Below are 23,393 nucleotides of genomic sequence, written 5' to 3'. Positions count from 1 at the left end.
GATCAGGGTTTTTTTGGTTTTGGTTTTTTGTAGCAGGTACTTATGAAAGTGAGTCAGTCACTGGGGAATATAGCTAGCTTATTGGATATGGTAATATGCCTTAAGTTTTAAGGTATTCCAATTTTGAAAATAAGAGAGCACTCAAAATGAACCAGAAAATAAAGAGAAAAAATAAAATACATAATTACTACTTTCACAAGATCATGTAGTAATCCTGATAATTATACCCTGATTATTTTAACTTTTAATCCCTGGTAATGGAAAACAGGATTGTTTAGTAGAAGGAGCATTTCATCTAGGTTTGAGTTATGAATGTCACATTTCTTAGCTGCACTGTGACTTTGGACATATCTCTTTGAGATTCCATTTCCTCATCCTTAAAATAGAAATAATAATATTTGCAACTTCACAAAATTGTTGTGAGAAAAGTACTTAAGCAATTCTGAAAGAGCTACATAAAGGTAATATTATTGGTTAAAAATGAAACCATTATAATAAAGATTAAACATCCAAATGTTATAATGATCATTTAACCTTCAGCAATCATCCTTTTCAGACTTTTTTATTTTCATAATGTTTCAATGAGATAAGTGGTAAATGAGATTTTTAAATCATGTCTGTTCATAATTATTAATCCCCTTTTTTTGCTTAATAATTGTTGTTATGCTCTGTAGTAATTCAAAGTAAAAAGAAATTTTAAGTTTTGAGTCAAAGAAAAAAGGTGTTGACACATTATATTGTTTATTATTAGCATAATTAGTATATGTTTAAGTGAGACCTAAAATTAAAGACCTCATAAAGTATTTACCATATCCAATTATAAAAATACTTTTTTTGCCAGCAAGTATATCTGTTGAGCCTTGATTTGTTGCCTTTATCATTAGTGGAAAATTATCCTAGACCTAGAAATCTTAAAGAAAATAAACTAAGCACATATGTGATATATTAATTTTTTAAAGTGATGATGAAACAATTATAAGTTATTACTGTTATATAGTTTTATGGCTTATGTACCTAATGTTGTTAATAAACTATATAAGTATAGTAAATCACGTTAATATTAATACTTCTTAATATGAAACAAATATCATGTCAAATTCTTACTTTTTTTGTAATTTGCATTATAATGGTCTTAGAGAATTCTGAAGAAATCTAAGTACTTCAAGCAACATTAATCATCTGCAGTTACTTGTTTTTTAACATTAACATCAGCTATATTTTTTTTAAAACATGCTTTTCTTTAAGAAAAAAATTAAACATGAAAAGTAGGCATTAGCAAGTATAACATTTCTCTTATTTCTGAGATATAAATGTGAAAATTGAAACAGCTGAACTAAAATCCAATAATTCAATAAATAATTAAGTACCTACTCTATATAAGGAATTGTTTCCAGTCAGTAAAGATCACAGATTTAGATTCTAAGCTGGAAGAGATCTTCAAAGAAACCCAAATTCCATTTCTTCTGGCTAGAAAGGTTATGGAAGATTTCATGGATGAAGTGATAGCTGAATTCAGCCTTGGAGAAAGATTTCTGTAAATATAGGGATGGTGTAGGATCTGTTCTGGGAATGAAGGATTTTGTATTAAAAAGCTAAATTTACATATAATTGGGGGAAATAAAATACTCAGTTTTTTTAAAAAGCTAAGAAGAAGGTGAAGGCAAGCCAAGACTAAAGAACAAACAACAACAAATTATCTCTGGGACAGAAAATAAAGAATTGGAGGATTGTGTGTCAAATAAAGCAGAAAAGATAGATTGGAATCTTAAATGTCAAGCTACTTGTGAACACACAAATCTAAGATAGGGATAGAGACCAATATGAAATAGACCCTAAACTCTAGAAGCATTCAGCTATTAAAAACCTTTTGAGCTTAACTTATTAATATAATTACCTCTCTAAAATTCTTTTTAAAATAAATTACACATTTTCTAACATAATTTTTGTGAATAGAGCTTTGTATTAGGCCTCTATTCTAATCAGAGTTGATTTTTCTTCCTATCCAATGGAAATATATTCAAAGATGACATGCTGGTGAGAACCCTTTTTATAACAGTATCAATAGAAATTATTATGTCACTATCACTCTCCACAAAATCACAAAATCTGTGACCTCATCAGTGTGGAACTTAACCCATTTATACCCTTTCTTACAGCATATTCTTGTTCATATCTTCTTTAAATCTTTCACAGGGCTCCCTTCTAGATCTATATAGCTTGGTGTTGCATAAAAACTAAAATCATGGTATAGGATGGGCTCACCTTTTTAATTAAGTAATATATCTGTCCAATGATAACCTTTAAGATGCTTCTTTTGCATAGTTACTGATTAATAATCTGTTGTACCCTGATCATATCTTTACTCTATTTTATTGCTCCTTCAAGTGACCTGAAACTTTAATTCTTTGGAAGCTGTAATGTTTCATGACTTGAAGCTAGATCACCAGAAGAAATAATGATATTAAGAAGAAAGATTTCAGGGAGAAGCATGGCATGAATAAAAACACTGCCCAGTTTCTCAAAGATAATCTAGTCTACCCTCTTCTTCAGTCCTTGTCCCAATTCATTGTACATTCTTGATGTCTGTCCAAGATAATATGTACTGATACTCCAGTCCATACAACTGTATGCCATAGCTTGGACAATATGCAGTCTTTGTTCAATTGATTTTTTTATGTATTGGATAGTTAGACTAAACAATTTATTGATTTATAGTTCTTATTTAGGAGATTCTAAAATGTTCTAGGGCTTGCTGGAATCAACAGTGTCATTTACAAATAGGAGCACCTAGAAGATCTATCCATCTATCAGGATATCATCCTCTTTAATTTGCATTATGTATTGGGCATCTTCTATGAGGGCCAATCTATGGTAGTGATTATTTCCCCGTTTTATTCTTCATTTGACATTAGTAATAATAAATCACAAAACAAATTTGTTAATTACATTTTTATTTTTACATTATTATTATCACATCTTTCAAGAATTTTGTAAAAGTTTGATACATCCATGGGATATACCTTGTTAGATGAGAACCTGTAAAGTGGTGTTTTGCTCTGCCAAATTAAAGAATCTTTTTTTATAATCATCAGGAAGATCTTACAGTCTATGAGTCTTTCAGTTGTCTGATTGGAAAGATGTGGTATGCTATAGAATATCACTTAAAATGCCTGCTGTTTCTTTCTTGTGCCTTCATCAAGGATGCCCTAAAACATGTGTAGGTTATTGTAACAATATTGTAACAAAAATTTTTAGAAATAGGAAAGTAGCTATATAGATAAGTAAGTTTTGCTATTTTTCTCAGTTGCCTTTTGAAGTAATAATAAAGTCTGATTTTTTTCCCAAGCTTTTGATCATCTGCCCTCTTTCAGATCTCATGAAACTTAATCTCTCAACTTACTTAAAACTTTTGCTTCTAGCAAGGACCTCCTCTCTATATATTTGATCTACTCCAGATATCAGTAAGCTGTGGTTCACTGCCAAATATGACCTACCAAACTCCTTTTGTATGACATGTGAGCTAAGGATGGTTTTTACAATCTTAAAGTTACAATAAAACTTAAAAAATGTAAAAAGCCATTTCCCCTCAGCAGGCCATAGACAAATAGACAGTGGATTTGCTTGTCAAGATATAATTTACTGATGCCTGGACTTTAATTTTTCTGCTCTTCCCATTTCTGTTTTCTTTAGAATAGATTTTATTTTAAAATCCATTTATTAGGAGTTTTTTGTCAATCATGGAAGTAAAGAGAATTATTGTAGAAATCTTGACCAATCTTTGAAATTGATTGTTTCTTTCTTCTATGTACATCTTAAAATGTCTGGGATGACCTGATTTAGTAGGATCTCTTGCCATGCTATTTATAAACTTATTGTTTCCTATATGCTTTCTACTGTTTCATGAAAATAATTATTTTCCACCATCCTTCTCCATAAGATTTTCCAAATTTATCTGTATTCCAAATGGTATTGACTCTAGATTTGCTTAATGTGGAAATCATCAATCTTTTCACTGAAGCAATTGATTTACCTCTATTAGATTCCTTAAAAAATAGTCATTCCTGGGGCAAATCACTTTAACCTTTCACTCCTTAGAAGAGTTTCCATACTTTGATAAAAATACGTGGCTGAAACAATAACAAAAAATAGATAGTAGATAGAGCACTGGCCCTGGAGTCAGGAGGACCTGAATTCAAATCCAGCCTCAGATAATTGACATTCATAGCTGTGTGACCCTGGGCAAATCACTTAATCCTAATTGCCTCACAAAAAATAATTTTTTTTTAAATGATGACAATCTGTTTTTATTCTTTTTGTCCATTTCTCTCTCTCTTTTAATATCAACATCTTATGTAAATTCTCTACAGTGAAATGTTTTAATTGTTCCCCTATTCTCTTTTCATTCTTCTAATTTTGTATTGATGTAGATCTTTAGTTTAAATAAGTTGATTGTGTAAAATAATTGCTTTGGAGTCAACACTCATATCAATAATCAGTTATTTCTTGTCTGTTAAAACATTATCAGTTTCATCTTTAATGATTTTATTTGGTGCTTGCCATAATTTATCAATTCTCTTCTTGAAGACAAATATTTGTAATACATAGTGCAAAACATCTTTGAGAAGTTTCTCACTCTTGAACCATGTTTTCCAACAAATTTTTGCCATTCTTTGCATTGATGTTACCAAGTATTAGTGGATATGTTGACTTCATTTGTAGTGCCTTAACGCTTATTTTTCTACTTCCTCAACAAAAATAGATGGTGGTATATATTATAATTTTCTTCATAGTAGTTTTATTGCATATGCTTTTATGATCATTGAGTATAATTTTTTCATGAAATGTTGTAGTGATGTTTTTTGCTGCCTTTAGTTGTAAAATAAAATTAATTTCATTAGCTTTTCAACTTGCCTTTCTAAGATGAACACTCTATTTTATCTCTCCATTGAAGTATAAATGTCTTTCATCTCTTCATTTCATTTATTGCAAGACTATCAAGAGTGTTATTTTTCCCTTTAGCAGTTTTATTAAGTCACGGGTCACTAGACAAGTGTAGAGGGTCACAGACAGTAGGGGAATTCTGAGTGAGGTATAAGACCCTCCAGCCCAGAGGGAACCTGCTAACAATGTCTGGTTTGACTTCCCATCTTCCCCAAGAGCTCGCGGCCTTCCTGAGAAGTCAGGGGGCAATGACAATCTGTATTGAGATGGAAGCAGAGTGATACCAGGTGGCAAACTATGTACAACAGCAAGTTGTTTATGTTTTTGTTACATTACAAGAAGGGGAAAGGCCTTGAAATAAACAGACTCCATTTTTCCACCATCCTCAGGAGTCTTGCCTCATTACTTCTCCATTAGAGAGTATATTTTTCTACTTCCTCAACAAAAATAGATGGTGGTATATATTATAATATATATACCCTAATGTGGGGGCTCTAGAGAGCAATGGTACATTTTGTCACCCCAACTTGGGGGCTCTAGAAAGAAGGACACAACAGACAAGTCTCTGACATTTAGACATTCTGACATTAATGTTTGAAGATCTTAAAACTATGTGTAGCTACCCCTTTTTTTCAACATTCTGTCACCATCATTATTAAAATAGGAGGCTGATTAAGACTGCTTCTTGGATTACCATGGACAAAGAATCCATGACCAAGTTACCATCCTATCCATGTAATGGTATCTCTATACTTTATGTTGTCCTCAAAAAACAGTCTCTGGTTGAAATCTTTTTAAAATGACTCTATAATAGCTTTCATTCTACTGTCATAGTCTTTAAAAACATAGAGTTACCTCCATACCACAATGAAAAATTAGAGGAGATCTTGGTGACCCACCACTTAAGGATATTGTTTTTCTGAAATTATTTATGTGTGAGAGATTAAGTAAAAAAAAACTTTTAATGTTATAAGAAAAGAGTCATCCATAAATCAAAAGACTTATTATTTTAGAGATGAATATATTTTTGGAATCTAGTATAGCAAAATTTGAATTTGCCACCAGTAATCCAGCTCCTCTTTCAGTGTTCCATTGTGGTCCTGGATTTTCAGAGTCTGTGTCACAGGCAAACAAGCTCTGGCAGGCCCTGTTTGCTACAAAACTTTCATATATATGTAGAGAAACTCATCTGTAGCCAAAGAAACAGCATTGCTAAGTTTGGAGAGACTTACTATCAGACCCCTTGTCTTCCCTCACCTCCCACCCCACTCCTAGTTCAAGCAGAGAATTGGCTGTGGTTTGTTCTGGCCCCTACTGATAAAGTCAAATACCATGCACGTTCAGTCATTTTTATAAGCATTGTATTTGATAATTAGTTTTTACATAGAACTTAAACTGCCTTATTTCTGCAAAGAAAAAGGATAAATCCTTTTATTTGACCAATTATTTTTAAACATCGTCCTTAAAATAGAAAACATGAACTAATCAAGCATGTTATAAATTGGTAGATTTAATTTTTAACTCTTCTTGGTTTTTAAACTTCTTAACTGATTTGTTCTGACACCTCATTTTTAGTAGGAACTTTTCCACTAGTTTTGTCAATAATTTTGCTGTCATAGTTTTCAAATTTTGTATTCTTCTGCAATTAACTACTATTTCTTCTTAAACTTGCATGTATTTTAAGCACACTTTTATTTAACCTTTGTTTTATCTCAAAATGTATGCTGTGTTTCACTTTTCTAGACTGTGGCATGTCACAACGGATGAAGCATTTTATCTGGATTCAGCTTTGCTCACTAACCACTCAGTGAATTCATTCGCTTAGTATCTTCTGACTCTCCTACTCTGTCTCCATGGAGAAGTATGTCAACAATAGTGTAGTATGTGTGATTCCATGGAAACAGACATGTCCATCTCTACAAAACCTGACTGATTAAATCAAATACCTTCTGTGCTGCACATTGTCATGGAAGAGAATTGAAGAAGTTTTCCCTGAATAAGACCTGTGTTAGTGGCAATTCTTAGTATTTAAGATAATGTGGTACATTCCTTTTTTGTTTTGTTTTGTTGAACAGATTTAACTACATTATACACTGTGTTCTCTAAAACTTCCTCCAGTCAATCCTGATATAATACAGTGCTCTGTTAAGAAAAATATTATTCCTTTATTCTAACAAAATCGTTGTAAAGGGGACCCACTTCATATTTTAAAGTTGCTTTATAATCAAGTAATTGATCTTTCTATCCTCACTATGAAGTCAATTAGTATTTATTTTTGTATTTGGTAAATGATGACATGCAAAGTTTGAGTTAATGTCAAACTTAATTGGGAATATACTTGAAATGATATAATCTAATCCTATCTATATTACATAATAGTCCTCTGACAAAAAGTCCTGCCTTAATTTTAGAAATATCTCAAAAGAAACAATGTGAGTCTCCAGAAAATTCTATTATATTTCAGTTTTATCATCAGTTGTATATGTCATTAAATAGTGCTAGTTTGTTAAATATCTTTATTTTGGAAAGTACTTGAGATTTCATCAGATCTTTTTCAGGATTATGTTTACATGAAATCCTTTACCCTGGTGAGTAAATCCTGTCTATGTTTTCTGTGCTCTTGGCTTTTCCTTCCAATTCTTTTAGCAACTAGTTTTACAAGGAGCCCTTTATAGGAATTTTACTCCAGTGAATTATTGGAGATTTATCACTTAGGTAGAATTTCTATTTCAATTTTTATTCACATTTACAATGCAAAAGTTAATAAATTATTTCTCTAAATCATTTTTACAAAAAAATAATAAAAAGCAATAAATCCATTTGGTGTGTTAATAATATTGCCATTAATACTGATATCTTTGGTGGTGATTGTTTTTTTGTAGAGTAGGGACCAAGATGTGATGTCATCTCCTAATGTCCCTTTTGTCAACAGGCATGAAGTGCTTTGTAGCATTTTAGGGCATTCCCTAAATTTGATGAATAAAGAAGTGGGGGAAATGGTTAGCCAAAGTGGGGGGAAAATGAAAGATCCATTTCAATTCTTTTTCCTTTTTACCTAAAAGCCTACTTGAAAAATACAAAGATTATCAAGTGCTCTGTAAATTCTAAGGCCCACAACATGTGTAAAGGAAAGAAAAAATAACATTTTACTTAGAAAAAGTAATTCAGGCTAAACCCTCAAATGATAAGGTAAGTGCTTATCTTGATGATCTCCTTGAATATTTATAGGCTATAGATTATACTTAACTAGAAGCTGAGAATTTTAACAATCAAGCCCAAGTAGTAATATATTATAAATATATCAGGGTTACAAATCCAGATACATGCCTGCCTCAGGTCTGCCATGTAAGTCCGTAAATAGATATAGATCTACATTTATCCTTGACCTCACTGAGATCTATAAGATAAAATGCTGAATGTCTTATGGTGAGCATTTCAAGAGTAGTACCTTTGTCTCATGGTTTCCTCCCAGTATTTTAAGTGGGACATCATAAATTTCTGATTTTTTAGCTGTCTGCCTATTGTTTGGGAACTGAACTTTGTGAAGAATTTCTCTCAAGCTTTGCTAAGCTACTCCTCAGATAGTTATTAAAGAGCCTGTCACCCTGCTAGCACTTGAACCTTTTCCAACTTAGTAGAACCTGCCGGACCTTGTACTAATATAGCTTTAAAAAAGTCAGTGACATCCTTCATGACAAGGCATTATAGCAGAAATGCTGGTGAGGCAGCAGTTGGCACAGTGAATAGAGTACCAGCCCTGGGGTCTAGAAGACATTTGCAATCCAGCCTAGCCTCTAGCCTCAGACACTTAGTAACTAGCTGTTAACCAAGATTGCCACCTCCCCCCCCAAAAAAAAAAATTGCAGGTGTAGTTTTTTCCTGTTGTACCTACTGTTCTCCTTCATACACATACTGCTCCTGTTTAAGCAATGCAGAGCTTTTTGGTGAGGACAGACCTGTGTATCATATCTTGGTTTAAGTCTTTGACCCAATCACTGGCTCTCATTGGCCAACAGCTGGTTCCAGCCCAAGCCTCACTTGGTCATTCTTTGGGTTCTGAAGGCCCCGAGTGAGCTTAGCAGTTGTTTCTGATTTAGACAGAAACCTCAGGGGTCTTCTCCCAGATATAAGGCCCAGAGTGAGCTATATATATATATTTTTTTTTTTTTTTTTTTTTTGGCTAAGTAGAAGAGGCCATTTTACCTAATAGCCCTTACCTTAGACAAACAGATCTGGGAAAGACTTTGGCTTAAAAAGGTCAAGGTTTCCCACTACACCCAGGGCCATTTTCAGTCGTCCTGATATATTTCTTGCCACTGGGCCCAGAGAGCTGTGGAGCAGAAAATGAGCCAGATGACCTTGCTCATCCCTGTCTCACTGAAATCCAATTCACTTGCAAGTCATGGCTTCCCCTTCTTGATGCCATGGTCCTCTTAGAGAATGAAGGACAAGCAACATTGGCACATAATAAAAGTTAACTTTCATTCCAACCAAAGGTAAGGTGAAAACTTAAAAGTATTAGGATACATCTTGTGAAGAGAGAAAAGGAGTCTAGAGTGATCAGTGAGACTGAGGAAGATAAAGCCAAGGTCACATCAGCTTGTTAGTGATTTAGGGGGCTAGGTCACATTGCAAGTAGGAAGATAGCACTATAAATTTGTAAAAGTCACTTTGGAGAAAAAAATAAGAAATTGATAGGGTCAGAGTAGTATAGGGTCCAGTAGCGTCAGGGCCAGGCTTAAGTCAGATAATTATTACAAATTATCATGAATTTGTAATGCATGAAATCAGCTCATTTTTTTGACTTGGTGCTAATGGTGCTTAACAGCTCTGTAAGCAGAAGCAAAGGAATCACGTTATAAAGGTTTCCCAGTGATATACATGAGAACAGATGATTCTAAGTAGCTATGAAAGTTACAGTATTAGACTACATAGTCAAGACTAAATACTGAAGCAAATGAAGCTAGAATGACATGGATTGGCAAATAGATGTGGGTCAAGAGTCCTGAGGTCATGATGAAGGCAAAATATATGATTAGTTGTGGGTGAATGAGAAAAGAGGTTAGGGTGTGTCCTGGATATTGAAGGTGTTATGATAACATGAAAAGGTGTGTCAAAGTTGCACCTGGGGAGATGAGAAAATGAAAAGGTGAACTTTGAAGGAAACTAAGCATCCCAAGAAAAGTAATAGTTTATCCCAGGTATGGCATAGGGGACAACTGTCTGATGGCATAAAGAGCCCTCTGAATGACAGCAAGAATGTCACTTTGTGGTATGTATGAATTGGAATAGTGAAAAAAAAGTCTGAAAAAGTATGTGGGAGCCAGGTTTAGATGAACTTTAAATACCTAACAATAAGAGTTTGTATTTGATCCTAGACTACAGGCAAGAGGGAGCCATTGGAATTTTTTGAGCCAGGTGAGTGATGTAATCAAACCTATAGTTAAAGAAAATCATTTGCTGCTCAGTAGAAGATAATTCGAGAGAAAAGTCAAGGACACCAATTAGTAAACTACAAAGCTAAAATATAATGAACATCAGGAATTAGAGTAGACTATCATTCATATAAATTATCACCGCTTAGTAAAATAAGCCTTAAAACAGTTCTTAAACTTTTTGTATCATGGTGTCCTGTGATCATCTAACAAAGCCTATGAATTCCTTCTCAGAATAATGTTTTTAAATAGTTGAAGGAAATAGCAAATTTCAATTAAAAATTTGTCAAAATGAAAATACAATTTTTTTCTATCCCAATTTATGGATCTCTAAAACTTGTCCCCCATATCCATCAAATATCCATGGGCTCCAAAATAAAGAACTTCATGAAATGTCAGAATGTGGCTGATAAAATGCACAGAATAAATGGCATCACCTGGTCCTTATCCCAGTTCCCAACATCTATGCTGTGCTCCTTTTGGTCTTCACCTCCATTTAGAACTGAATAGCCCCCCTTGTGATCCCAGCTCTGTCTGGTTTCAGACCCACAATGGCACATGCACGCCATCCTCAAACTCAGTCTGGATACTTCTCCCTCCTTCATACCCTTTTTGAACTCCAGCTCTGAGAAAAGTACTACAGCCAATATTACCAGTCCTGGTAAAGACATGTCAGTATCTTTTACTCCAATTGCTTTTCTAACTTCCCTGCCAGAAAATTACCACTCTTTTTATATGTCTTGTCTTTTCCTATTAGAACCTAAATTGCTTACTACCTATCCATATAGGACCAAGTTTAATTCAGTTTAATAAGCATTTATTAAGCTGCTTACTGTGTTCCAGGCACAACAATAGATATTGGATTTACAAGACAGAAATAAAACAGGAGAAATGTATGTCTAGATAAGAAAATACAATATAGCACATATACATGTAAATGTAAAATTATATATACATATTAGGGAAGAGGCCTGTTGAGGGCCTGACATCAGATGCTCCAGAATTTATTAGTTTCTCTATTCAGAGAACTCAATAGTCAAATTATCTAGTCAAGTCAAGGGATTAGAGTGAGAATTGTCGATCAGTCATTTGGTCATGTCCCACTTTGTAATTCTATGGACATCAGACCCGATTATCTCCCAAATGGTCCAAGTTCATGTTTCTTGCTTCCTGACACTATCCTCATCCTCTTCTCCTCTTTTGTCTTCAGTTTTTCTCAGTAGTCTTGATCTTTTCCAATGGGTCCTATTTTCTCATTATGTGACCAAGTATTTAAGTTTCAATATTTGTCCTTCCCAAAAAATTAAGTGTTAACTGATTTGGTGGTCTTGTTATCCAAAGGATTCTCACAAGTCTTATGAAGCACCACAGTTTGAAAGTATATGTTTAAAAACTCTCAGCTCAAGGGTGGGAGTAGGAGTAGGGACCTAAAAGTTGGCCAAAAAACTAAAGAGAACTGATCCTGTCTACAAGGCCAAGCTGATTTCTCTTGAACGATTCATGAAATACATATACATAAAAACATATACATAAACAAATTAGTGAAATATAGAAGAAATTACCCGTCGGAATCTATAGATAGGAAAGTTCATGACCAAGAAAGAGACAGAAAGATTCATGGGAGACAAAATGGATTGTTTTGATTATATAAAAATGTAAGTTTTTACACAAAACCAATGGAACTAGAGTTAGAAGAAAAGCAAGACAGGGGAGGGGGAGTTTTTCTGATTAGCTCTCATTACTAAGATATGTAGGGAATTGAGTCAAATTTACAATAATAAGCTATTCTTTAATATAAATGGACCAAGGATATGGATAGGCAATTTTTAGGTCCAAGCTATTAATAGCCATATGGATAAAAACATAATGCTCTAAATAACTAATAATTAGAGAAATGTCAATAAAACAATATAATGCCACTTTACACACACATCAAATGGGTTAAGATGGCAAAAAAGGAAAATTGGCTCAACCACTCAAACTGTGATCAAAAAAGCTATGAAACTGTACATAGCTTTTGACCCAGCAATATGCTGAGATCTGTATCCCAAAATGATTTTTTTTTGAAAGAGGAGAAATATATATATGTACTAAAATATTTATAAAAGCTCTTCTTGTGGTGTCATTGAAACTGGATGCCCATTAATTGGGAATGACAACAAATTATGGTATATGAATGGGAGGGAGGGAATACTATTATACTATAAGAAATGATGAAAGGGAGCGCTTCAGAAAAAAACAGGGAAGACTTGTATGAATGGATGCAAAGTGAAGATTCAGATTTCAGATTCAGGAGAGTAATTTATCCACTAACAATAATATTGTAAAAATAACCCAATGCTGAAATCACAATTCCAAAGAGCTCATGATGAAACATGCTATTCATCTCCAATTAGAGAACTAATGGACTTAGAGTAAAAATTGAAGGACATTTTCTTTATGTTTTTTGGGGGGAGGAGTGGCTAATGCAAAACTTTTTTTTTATAATTATACATTTGTAATAGATTTGTTTTGTTTTAATAGATTTGGGAAAGGGGAGAAGGAAAGGAAAAATTTTTAATTGAAAGTAAAACTTAAAGTATAACTTTAAAAAAGATTACCCTAGTGATTGATTTTTATCAGTTTTTAAATATATTTGTTATGTACTTTACCTCTGTTTATGTGCCTAACACTTCATTAACAACAAAAATAAATTACCCCCATTAGGTGAGGCAGGGATAGCATTTTTCAATTCACCCTTACCCGGCTTTGCCCCAAGAATTTACTTTAACCTTCCATCCTACCCTTTCAGTAGTGATTTACCTGGTTAAGCTGCAGTTACTTCATCTTGTGAATTGGGTCTGCAGGAGGAGAAGATGTGATAAAAGATTTACCAAAATTTGTATTCTAAAGGTTACACAAAGTGACTAGAGCCTGGATCTGAGTTTGACCTGGAAGTTTTCTTTAAGGACAATGGAGTTAGGAGCTGGGAAGAAAAAAAGTTGAGCTTTCACAAATTAGGCTCCTTTTACAATCTATTGCCTGAGAAGGAAAAATCCAGGTACAAATAGGAAAGGTGAAGCTATTTGGGATATAGTGGCATCTGAGGAAAATCCTGAAATGCCATGATATTTTTAAAAATACCTGTTTACCCAAAAATTACAGGAAACTAACTGCTTTTCAAGACTATTTTGGCCACGTAGAGTTAAGAGACTCCAGCTGGCACTGGCTTTGAGAAAGGACCTTGATAATGATCAACAAACACCTGGAGTGTTAACTGAATACTTAGCTGCACTTCACCATTGAGTTTCTCCTGCTCCCCCAAAAAGGAAATAAACCTTCATTTTCTAACTCTCTAACTCTAACTCTTTCTAACTCTCTCTAACTCTTCACTTTCTAAATCTCTAAGAGATTTAGGATAATCATGAAAACTTAACTATCATGAACATAGTTAAAATGGAATATGTGTCCAATCTACTATGCAAATAGGATCAAAATTTGAAATGGTTTCATTGTCCTGCCTAGTAGTGGGAAGATGAACCAATGAATGATAAAACATTATGTGATTACTAAATATAGGGCACTGTGCTTAGTTCTGGGGATACACACATTCCCTCTTTTAAGGAGCTTATAATTAGAGAAAAGTACAGAATGAGAAATAGAGATATTAAAAAGGCAATGGAATGGCAGAGAAAGGGTCAAGATGTCCAGACATAGCTACTTTTGCTTATTTGGAAATCAGGGATGTGTAGTACAAAAAAATTGTGATTTTTTTTTTTTTTTTTTTTTTTTGCTTTCAATTCAAGCCCAGAACTATTGTTCTGGTTTTGTTGACTCTTATATTGTCTTTGGACTATTGATCTTGCCCATTCTCTAAGAGCCAATGATTCACTGTGGCTTATCCACTTACCACACAATATGTAAACCCAGTCCTTTTTTTGCCTTTGGTCCTTCCCAGACTGTTGGACAAACAAGCTAGTTGTTTTCTGTTTGTTTTGGTTTTGCCTTTTGCTTCAACTCTGCTTAGATTCTATCTAAGTCTAACATGCTCTTTGATCTTAGGTTTCCAGTCTCTTATTTTTTTAATCCTTCACAAATCCAGACTATCTTGCCCCAAACATCTTTTCTGGCCTAGTCTTGGTCTTCAGATTTGTGACCAACTATAGAAGGTTCTCATTCTTCCAGTCTGTCTGTGGTCCTTATGCCCCATTATTTGACACAAGAGCTAAAAGATACTAAAATAGGGCTAAAGTGATTTTGAGTTTAGACATGAAGACATACTTTTAAGACTTTTGTTTTAGGAACTCTTAAAAATATTATAAGCAATACCCAGTTTGAGGTATACTGCAGGAGTTTATTTTGTAAGTTGTTTGAGACTTGAAACTTCCCCATAGAAACAAAGATGAAAATGATAGTAAAATACATAGATCCTGCCCCCTAAAACTCTGTTAACTCAGTATATTCTTTTCAGAGTAATGAATTGTATAGAGAATTCTAAGAAAAGAAACTCCTTCCACCAATTTAGTTGGACATATACCCTGCAACTTAGTCTTGTATGTTTGCCTGGGGCAATGCAAAATTAAGTGACACTAGGTGACCTGAGGTTGCTATATAATGAAAAAATCCAGTTTGATTCCTGCCTCAGTTTCACTGGCTATGTGACTTTGGGCAAATCAATAATTTTTTTCTCATGCCATTTTTTCATCTGTAGAAATATCACACAAAGTTGGCATGAGGATCAAATGAGAGAGAGACAGAGAGAGAGAGAGAGAGACTATTACTTTGCAAAGTTTATTTTTTATTAAAGCTCTTTATTTTCAAAACATATGCATGGATGATTTTTCAACATAAATCCTTGCAAAACCTTATGTTCAATTTTCCTCCCCCTACCCCTTCCCTAGATGATATTTTGCAAAGGTTAAAGCACTACATAACATTAGGTAAAAATTTTCATAGGCATTTCACAGGAAGATAGCATGATATAATAAAAAAAAAAGGTGAGTGTCTTTAAAATAAAAAAAGACCTAGACTTGGGGCATGTAGATGGCACAGTGGATACAGCACCATCCCTAGAGTCAAGAGAACTCAAATTCAGATGTAGCCTCAGACACTTCCTCACTGTGGGACAAGTCACTTACCACCTTACCTCCTAAAAAACTAGATTCAAACCTACATCTGGTACATTCTGACAGACTTTAGGCAAGACTTTAAACTAACAAGAATATAGAAATGGGTGGATCTGCATTGGTAGTAAGCTTTTTCTCATCAGGAGTGCCTTAAAACCAGCTGTTCTGTTTTCAAACAACTCCTGGGTGTCCCCAAGACCCTTTCAAGGGTCCACAAGGTCCAGATGTTTTCATAATACTGAGATACTCCTCCTTTTTCCAACTAAATCTGTAAGGCCAGATTTTATTACTATGCTTCAGCAGATATAAACATCTAGCTGTCTTCTTTTAAGCCAGACAAATATGTATGCAAAACAATACCACTCATTACTAATTTTTTTCTTTTGGAAAATGGTTACTTTTTATTAAAATGTTTGATAATTCATAATGGGTTTTCTGTTACTTTAAATATATTAATCAATAAACACTTATTAAGTACCTACTATGTACAAGGCATTGTGCTAAAGATACAAAAAAGAATCCAAAAGAGGGTCCCTGCTTTAAGAAGTTTACAATTTAATGGAAGAAACATGCAATAAGGTATATACAAAGCAAACCATATATTGGATAAATAAGATATAATGGAGGGATGTAAGGAAAAGTTTCATGCGTACTATGTGCCAGGCATTGCACTGAGCATTGGTGATATGAAGAAAGGCAAAAGCAGTCCTTGCTCTCAAGGAGCTTACAGTTTAATGGGAAATAAAGCATGTGCCCATTCAAGGGAACAGTTGAAAATTTGGATGTAGAATAGCCTTTAGCTAAAATTACTAGATCTAAATTGTTGCCTAAATGAGCCTGCAAATTACAAAAACTATTGATTTTTTAACATCCAGTATGTACAATACAAATAAAACATAAAAACACAAAATCCATAAAATTCCAATATTATAAGTATATCCAACCTTAAATGGAGGCTGCCATTGTAATTCCAAAACACGGTTTCGGTCTTTTTCCCCCCAGAAATGTCTGATTCTTCATAACCAGTTTTGGTGTTTTCTTGGCAAAGACAGTGGATGGGTTTGCCATTTACTTCTCCAGCTCACTTTACAGATGAGAAAATTGAGGCAAACAGGGAGAAGTGACTTGCTTCAGATCATACAGCTAATAATTGTTTGAGGATCAGATTTACAAGCATATATAACCAAGGAGAGGAAATCAAATCCTTTGCCTGCTAAATAAATCAGGACATCTTTATCAAGACTAAATTGGTTCTTTAACCTAACACCATCCTGTGGAAATGCATATGAAATATAGTATTTTTACTAGTAAATCTGTTTCTGGTGACAGTATCAAAACTGACAAAACCAACTTCCTAATGATATGACCCATATGCTATGGCAAGTATTTGGTTAACACATATCATCGTTATATAAAATGAGCTGGTTGGTATCCTAATTTTTTTTTAAATTTACCTCCATATTAGCAATTAATTGGAATTAAAAGGAATTAAAAAGCATTTATTAAGCGCGTACTATGTGCCAGGCATTGCACTGAGCATTGGTGATATGAAGAAAGGCAAAAGCTGTCCTTGCTCTCAAGGAGCTTACAGTTTAATGGGAAATAAAACATGTGCCCATTCAAGGGAATAGTTGAAAATTTGGATGTAGAATAGCCTTTAGCTAAAATTACTAGATCTAAATTGTTGCCTAAATGAGCCTGCAAATTACAAAAACTATTGATTTTTTAACATCCAGTATGTACAATACAAATAAAACATAAAAACACAAAATCCATAAAATTCCAATATTATAAGTATATCCAACCTTAAATGGAGGCTGCCATTGTAATTCCAAAACACACAAACAAAAAAGATAATAACTAAGAACAGGTACATATTTCATTTTCTTAAAAAAATAAAAAATAAATATAAATAAAAATTAAAAAAAATAAAAACCTTGATCAAGTCAACTTAATACTGAATTAGTTAAAATCAATTAACAAAATTATATGACCCTATTAATGCCATTTCCTACTCCATAATTATACATGTATTCTTCTATTCTATTAATGTGAAATGGTGTTCATTCTTCCCTTTTCAAGTTCAAAACTTGGTCTTCAACTCAATAGCGTTTTCCCTTAGGGAAAAATTTCTAAATTTGAGTCTAGAATTTGCTATTCAGCTTCAAATTATATAAACTTCAAATTGTGTTAATTTTAATTCAAAATTATTTTTTGTTATCCAACATTTCTGACATCTTTGGTAGGGGACTGTAATATTCTCCATCTACATGAAGCCTAGTTAAGATATTAGCCCTCAGTGAAGTGTTAGAAGAAGTTGTGTGGTAGTAGATAATGCTGGAACTTAGAGTCAGGAAAACGTGAATTTGAATCTTACCTGAAATACTTCCCAGCTGTGTGACCGTGGTTAAGTCACCCTTCTATTTCAATTCCTTCGGGGGAAAAAATGGGAATGATAATAGTGCCTATCTTATAAGTTTGTAAGAATCAAATAAAAGCAAAATAATACAAATGTGATATACACACACAAATATGGATAATATTTGTATACATAAAAATGCTTTGCAAAACAAAGCATTATATAAATGTTACTTAGTATTATTTTATCTAATAAATTGTTTTCTTCAGAGCACTTGTAATAGGTTTTTATGTTCCAGGATAGTGAGAAATGTGTAACTGCTGTTTCATAACTAAAAGAGTTAAAAACCTAATGATGTAGTCAATCTATATGATATCATAGACAGAACCAGTTTCCTTCTAGAGAAATGCCAAAGTGGTGTTTTTTTTTTTGTTGTTTTGTTTTTTTTTTTTTTTTGGTTTGTTTTTGTTTGTTTTGCTGAGGCAATTGGAGTTAAGTGACTTGCCCAGGGTCACACAGGCAGGAAGTATTAAATTTCTGAGGCTAGATTTGAGCTCAGGTCCTCCTGACTTCAGGGCTGGTGCTCTATCTACTATGCCACTTAACTGGGGAATGCTAAGAAAAAAACAAAATAACTTATCCCTTCAAAGAGCTCAGATTTCACCTTGTTCCCAATGTACCTTATACCTTTGGCTTAATGAAGAAGAGCCTCTAAGTTCTCTTCTGCCTGAGATGAAATATAAGTCTTACTGACTTTACACTGCTTTTTATCTAAGTAAATTTTTACAATTTATTTTATTGAAGCTAAAGTACCTTCCAGTCCTTCATGAGCTATAGTAGAACAATTAGCAATAGTTACTTGCTTTTAATTTTATTTTTTCTTTCTTTTGTAGCTTTTGTATCAATTGAGCCTGGTGTTAGCTCATCTCCCTTTTCCTTCTACTCCCCCCCCCCTTTTTTTCAAGGAGCCTGGGCCTTTACTTTGTTACTTAACAAGATTTTTGTCACAAAATTTCCCTAAAAACTGTTTTTAAGCAATGAAGAATATGGGAGGCCAAGAGCATTTAACAAAAAGGTAGAAATATTAATGGGGGTATAGTAGATAGTGCTGGGGCAGAGTCATGAAGACTGGGCAAATCACTTAAGTCAGTTTACTTCAGATTCCTCATCTGTAAAATGAGCTGGAAAAGGAAATGGTAAACTACTTCATTAGTTTTGCCAAGAAAACCCCAAATGGGTTCACAAAGAGTCAGACATGGCTAAAAGGGCTGAACAACAACAAAATAAATGTAAGTGCTAAATAAATATTAAGTAGGCATATTGAACTATGCTGGGTAGTCAAGGAGATAAAATGTTATATAAAATATCTCTGTTTTCATGAAGCTTCTAGTCTACAAGGGGGTAAAGCCCATACAGAGATAGCTAGAGTTTACAATATAACAATAATTAATATTATTATAGAGAATGGAGAAGGGGATTTGGGGGTAAGGGAAACTTCAAGGAAGACTTCCAAGAGAAAGTCCCCTCTTTTTTGTGTTGTTCTTTTAGAAATCTACTATATATGTGACAACAGGGTACAGACAATCAAGTACTGGACTTGGAATCAGGAAGACTCCTCTTTTTGAGTTCAAATCTGGCCTCAGACTTTAGTTATGTGACCTGGACAAGTGACTTCAATCCTGTTTGCCTCACTTCCTCATGTATAAAAACGAGCTGGAGAAAAAAATGACAAACCACTCCAGCCATGCCAAGAAACCCCAAAATCAGGTTTACAGAAAGTTGGATGTGACTGAATAATATCTACTACACATCATATATTTAAAACAATCCAGATCTCCATTAAAAATTTATACCAAGAGCATAAAATTTTTGGTAACTGGAGTTCTATCATTAATAAAAGAATTATTTTAGGAACCTGAACTCTCAATGAATTAAGTTGAATTCATTTAAATTCTGTTAACTTCTTATTCAACTTTCATGTAATTGTCAGTGGAAGCTCCTTTATTATATTCACTTTAATTTCTGCATCTACAATACATATTCATTTTTCAGGGATTTAATGCTGATGAATACTCCTAAGTAAACTCTCAGGCAGCTGACAAATAGTGATTTATGCCTGGCAGAAATCACACCTCTTAACAAAAGCTTGCTGGACAGGAAGCTGGCAACATGCAGGGGCAGAGAGGAATGTGAGTGAGAAAGAGTAGCAGGAAATGTAGAACTGAAAAAAATATGGTGATGGATGACTCCTTCAAAGAAGTAGTGTTTATCCAAAGAAGGAGTTAAAGCCTACCACTGGTGACCTGATAATCTAGCTGCTTGTTCCCTGCATCAGATTATCAGTAAGAATGATGGTGGACTCAGAATCAAAAGCTCAGCAGATCCCTAGGAATCAGGGATTGTGCCCTGCCTTTCTAAAAGCATTCATTGTCCCTCAGACTACCCCATGTTTCCCACGAGGGAGATCTCACTAGCCATAATTTGGGGACCTGACTTGCCAGCTTCAGTGGAAATGGCTTGGAAATGGCTCTGCTATCACCAAACTCAATTAAAGCAAATGGTATTTGTGTTCAAATGTGCATTTTGATCCAAGTGAAGAGACAAGGTCTTGTGTTCTTTCTTCATCCAGAGATTCACAGTATGTCCTCCCTCCACTGCCATCAAGAAAGAGAGCTTTTCTTGTTAATTTTTATTGTTCATGCCAGAGTTTCAATTCACATAAAAGCAAGAAAGAATGGACCATTTGCATGCTCAAAAATAGTTTTGAAGATTTAACAAAGTCTTTCTTCAGTTGCCATTAATTCATAGAATATCTTCTCACACTCTAAAGGCATGAAATGGCATGGATATTTATCTCCTCAAGGCCTCCTAGGAGGGCCTCAAGGGGAAGATGTAGCCAGTTACAATATGAAGACCCAACTTGCCAGTACAAGCAAAAATTAAAATAAGGACCATTCATATCTCTATGGAATATGTGAAGCCTCCCTATGTATTGGCACTAGTCCCAGCAAATTACACATACTCTAAGGTCTGGAGCTTATTGTTCAATCCCTTTCTCATAGCTTATTTTAATTCTATATTACCTTACTTGATCCTTATAACAACCAGGTGAGATGGGAGTGGTTATTGTTCCCATTTAATAAATGGCAGCTACTAAAGCTGGGAGAGGTTGATTTAGCTAGGTTTCATATAGCTAGTAAGGTCTAAAGCAGGATTCAAATTCAGGTTTTACTAAACCAAAGTCCAGTTCATGGATCTATCCACTGTCCTTATTTAAAATTTCATGTGTTCTCTTTTGAAAGAATAGTGGAAATCACTGAAGTTTTTTCATTGCTATTTCCAAACAAATGGCTTTAAATGGTTTTTGGAACTAAGGTCAATTCAATACAAACATTTATTATGCACCAGCTACATGAGCATCATTTTACCAAACGCTAAAAAAGATGCAAAATCTAATACATGGTCCCTATGGTTATGAAGTTTATCTAGTTTGTGTAGGATAGATTTATATAATAAATAGAATGTAAGCTCATTGAGAGCAAAACTATTTTTGATTTTGTCTTTATATCCCTAGTGTCTTGAACACAGTATATAACACCAACAGGGGCACATTTTTCTTTTTTTCCTTTCTCTTTTTACTGTTCCCCTCCCATTTTCCCATCCTGGCTTACTTCAGGATGGGATGCTAATTTGCTCAAACAGCTTCAGTGAGTTGAAAGACGGTAAGTTTTGGAGAGATGGAGGACCACCAAACCTTACCATTTGCCTTACCTCTTTGTCCTGTAGATCCCTTTCTCATCTGCTCATTTGGTACAGTTTCAGTATCATTGTGTTTTGCCATCTACCTTGTTGATGAATTCTTGTGACTTATGAACTTTTTCATCTGTCCAGCAATTTAACATTTTTAGTTATCATCTCTACTATTATGAGTTCCTTGAAAGCAAGGATTTTTACTTTTTCTGTTGTTAGCCCCCACCTAATAGCAAACACCAAATAAATTCTTTTTTTCCTTATTAATAAAAGTTCTTCTCATTAAAATCATTCTAAAATAATTTGATAAATTCATTAGAAGTGATATATATATATATATGTTTTCAGTTCTCTTTTAATGTATTTAAATCTCTAAAACCAAATTAATTTTTGCTACCCAGTATGTGGGTATATACTGTTCACTTGCATCTAGCTCCTTGCAACCCCATTTGTGGTTTTCTAGGCAGAGATATTGAAAATAGTTTGCAAGTTCCTTCTCTAGTTTATTTACAGATGGGGAAATTGAGGTAAACAGGATTAAGTGACTTGCCTAGGGTCACACAGCTAGGAAGTATCTGATGTAAGATTTCAACTCATGAAAATGAGTCTTCCTAACTTTAGGTTCCATATCCTTCACTGCACTGCCTAGCCGTCCATACTCAGTAAATATGCATATAAATATGAATAGATAATATACATATAGAGATATTTGCAGAAATAAACATTTTCATATTATAGATTCCTATGTATAAACATCAGCTCTCCTATTTAATTTATACCTATTGCCTTGGGATATCACCCCCTTTGAAAACTTTACTAAGTTTTAATGCAATCTCATTTTTTGAACACACCAAGTTACTTGTTTACTAGGAAAAAGTGAGACCAGATGGTGAAGTGTTGACTTACTCTTGGACAAATGTGATCACATTGTGTTTGTTGAATGAATTATTTTGACTCTTACAAATTCATCCAAAATTTTAGCTTTTTATCAAATGCATATTACTCTTTAGCTCAAAGACTCATATAGTATGATCACATTATGCTTGTAGAATGAAAAAATGATTTTTAATTTTTTCAAATGCATCCAACTCCCTCAGCACCTGTTTAAAAATAAATAAGGGTTGGTGGAGAGCCTCAGTTAATTAGGAAAGCTATTCTTAAAATGTTTCTTCCGCTATCAGCTAAAAGATTCATCTTCCCATTGCTGAGAAAGTTACTATCAAAAAATAGTAGTAGTGCTTCAGCATCTTTTTGGTGGTATTTTATTCTTCAGCAACCTCATTCTTTTTCATTTTGGTGAATCTCTTCCATATCTCTTTGTAAATCTACCTTAGTTAATCCACCTGTTGCATTAGAGACCTTTTTTAACTGATCTTTTAATTTTTCATGTATGTTATTACAGCCTTTGGATGGTACATCTGTTGTCATGATGTCTTACTCTTGAACAAAAATTAATGATATTTGGGGATTTCTAGTTTTTTTGTTTTTGTTTTTCTTATGTTAACTAGTCAAATTCTGAAATTTCTTGTGTCATTGTTGAGCCGATTGAATCTCTGAAACGAAAGAGAATGATGGAAGTTTTTGGAATCTGACATCGAACAATTTTACCTTTCTTTTGATAGTCCAGGCCAAAATGTCCTCCTTCACTGCAATAGTTTGGTGTATACCAGGTAGGAGGTCAGTGGACAGCATTCTGTGCTATTGAAGTGCTATTTCATCACGTTTGTTAGGAGGAACTCATTGATTTTTATTCCTGTTTTTCAACATTTGGTTTTCACATGACTGCTTGCAGGTCTTCCCATT

General features: G+C 33.9%; 1 protein-coding gene across 4 annotated transcripts in view; it reads left to right on the top strand.

Moving 5' to 3' along the window:
• Positions 1 to 23,393, top strand: part of INVS (inversin) — a 271,870-nt gene that overhangs the window by 8,572 nt on the left and 239,905 nt on the right. The window lies entirely within an intron of this gene.

This window comes from Sminthopsis crassicaudata, chromosome 1, assembly GCF_048593235.1.
Source record: "Sminthopsis crassicaudata isolate SCR6 chromosome 1, ASM4859323v1, whole genome shotgun sequence".
NCBI lineage: Eukaryota > Metazoa > Chordata > Mammalia > Dasyuromorphia > Dasyuridae > Sminthopsis > Sminthopsis crassicaudata.
Note: the sequence above shows the minus strand (reverse complement) of the source record. Positions and strands in the feature narration are given on the sequence as shown.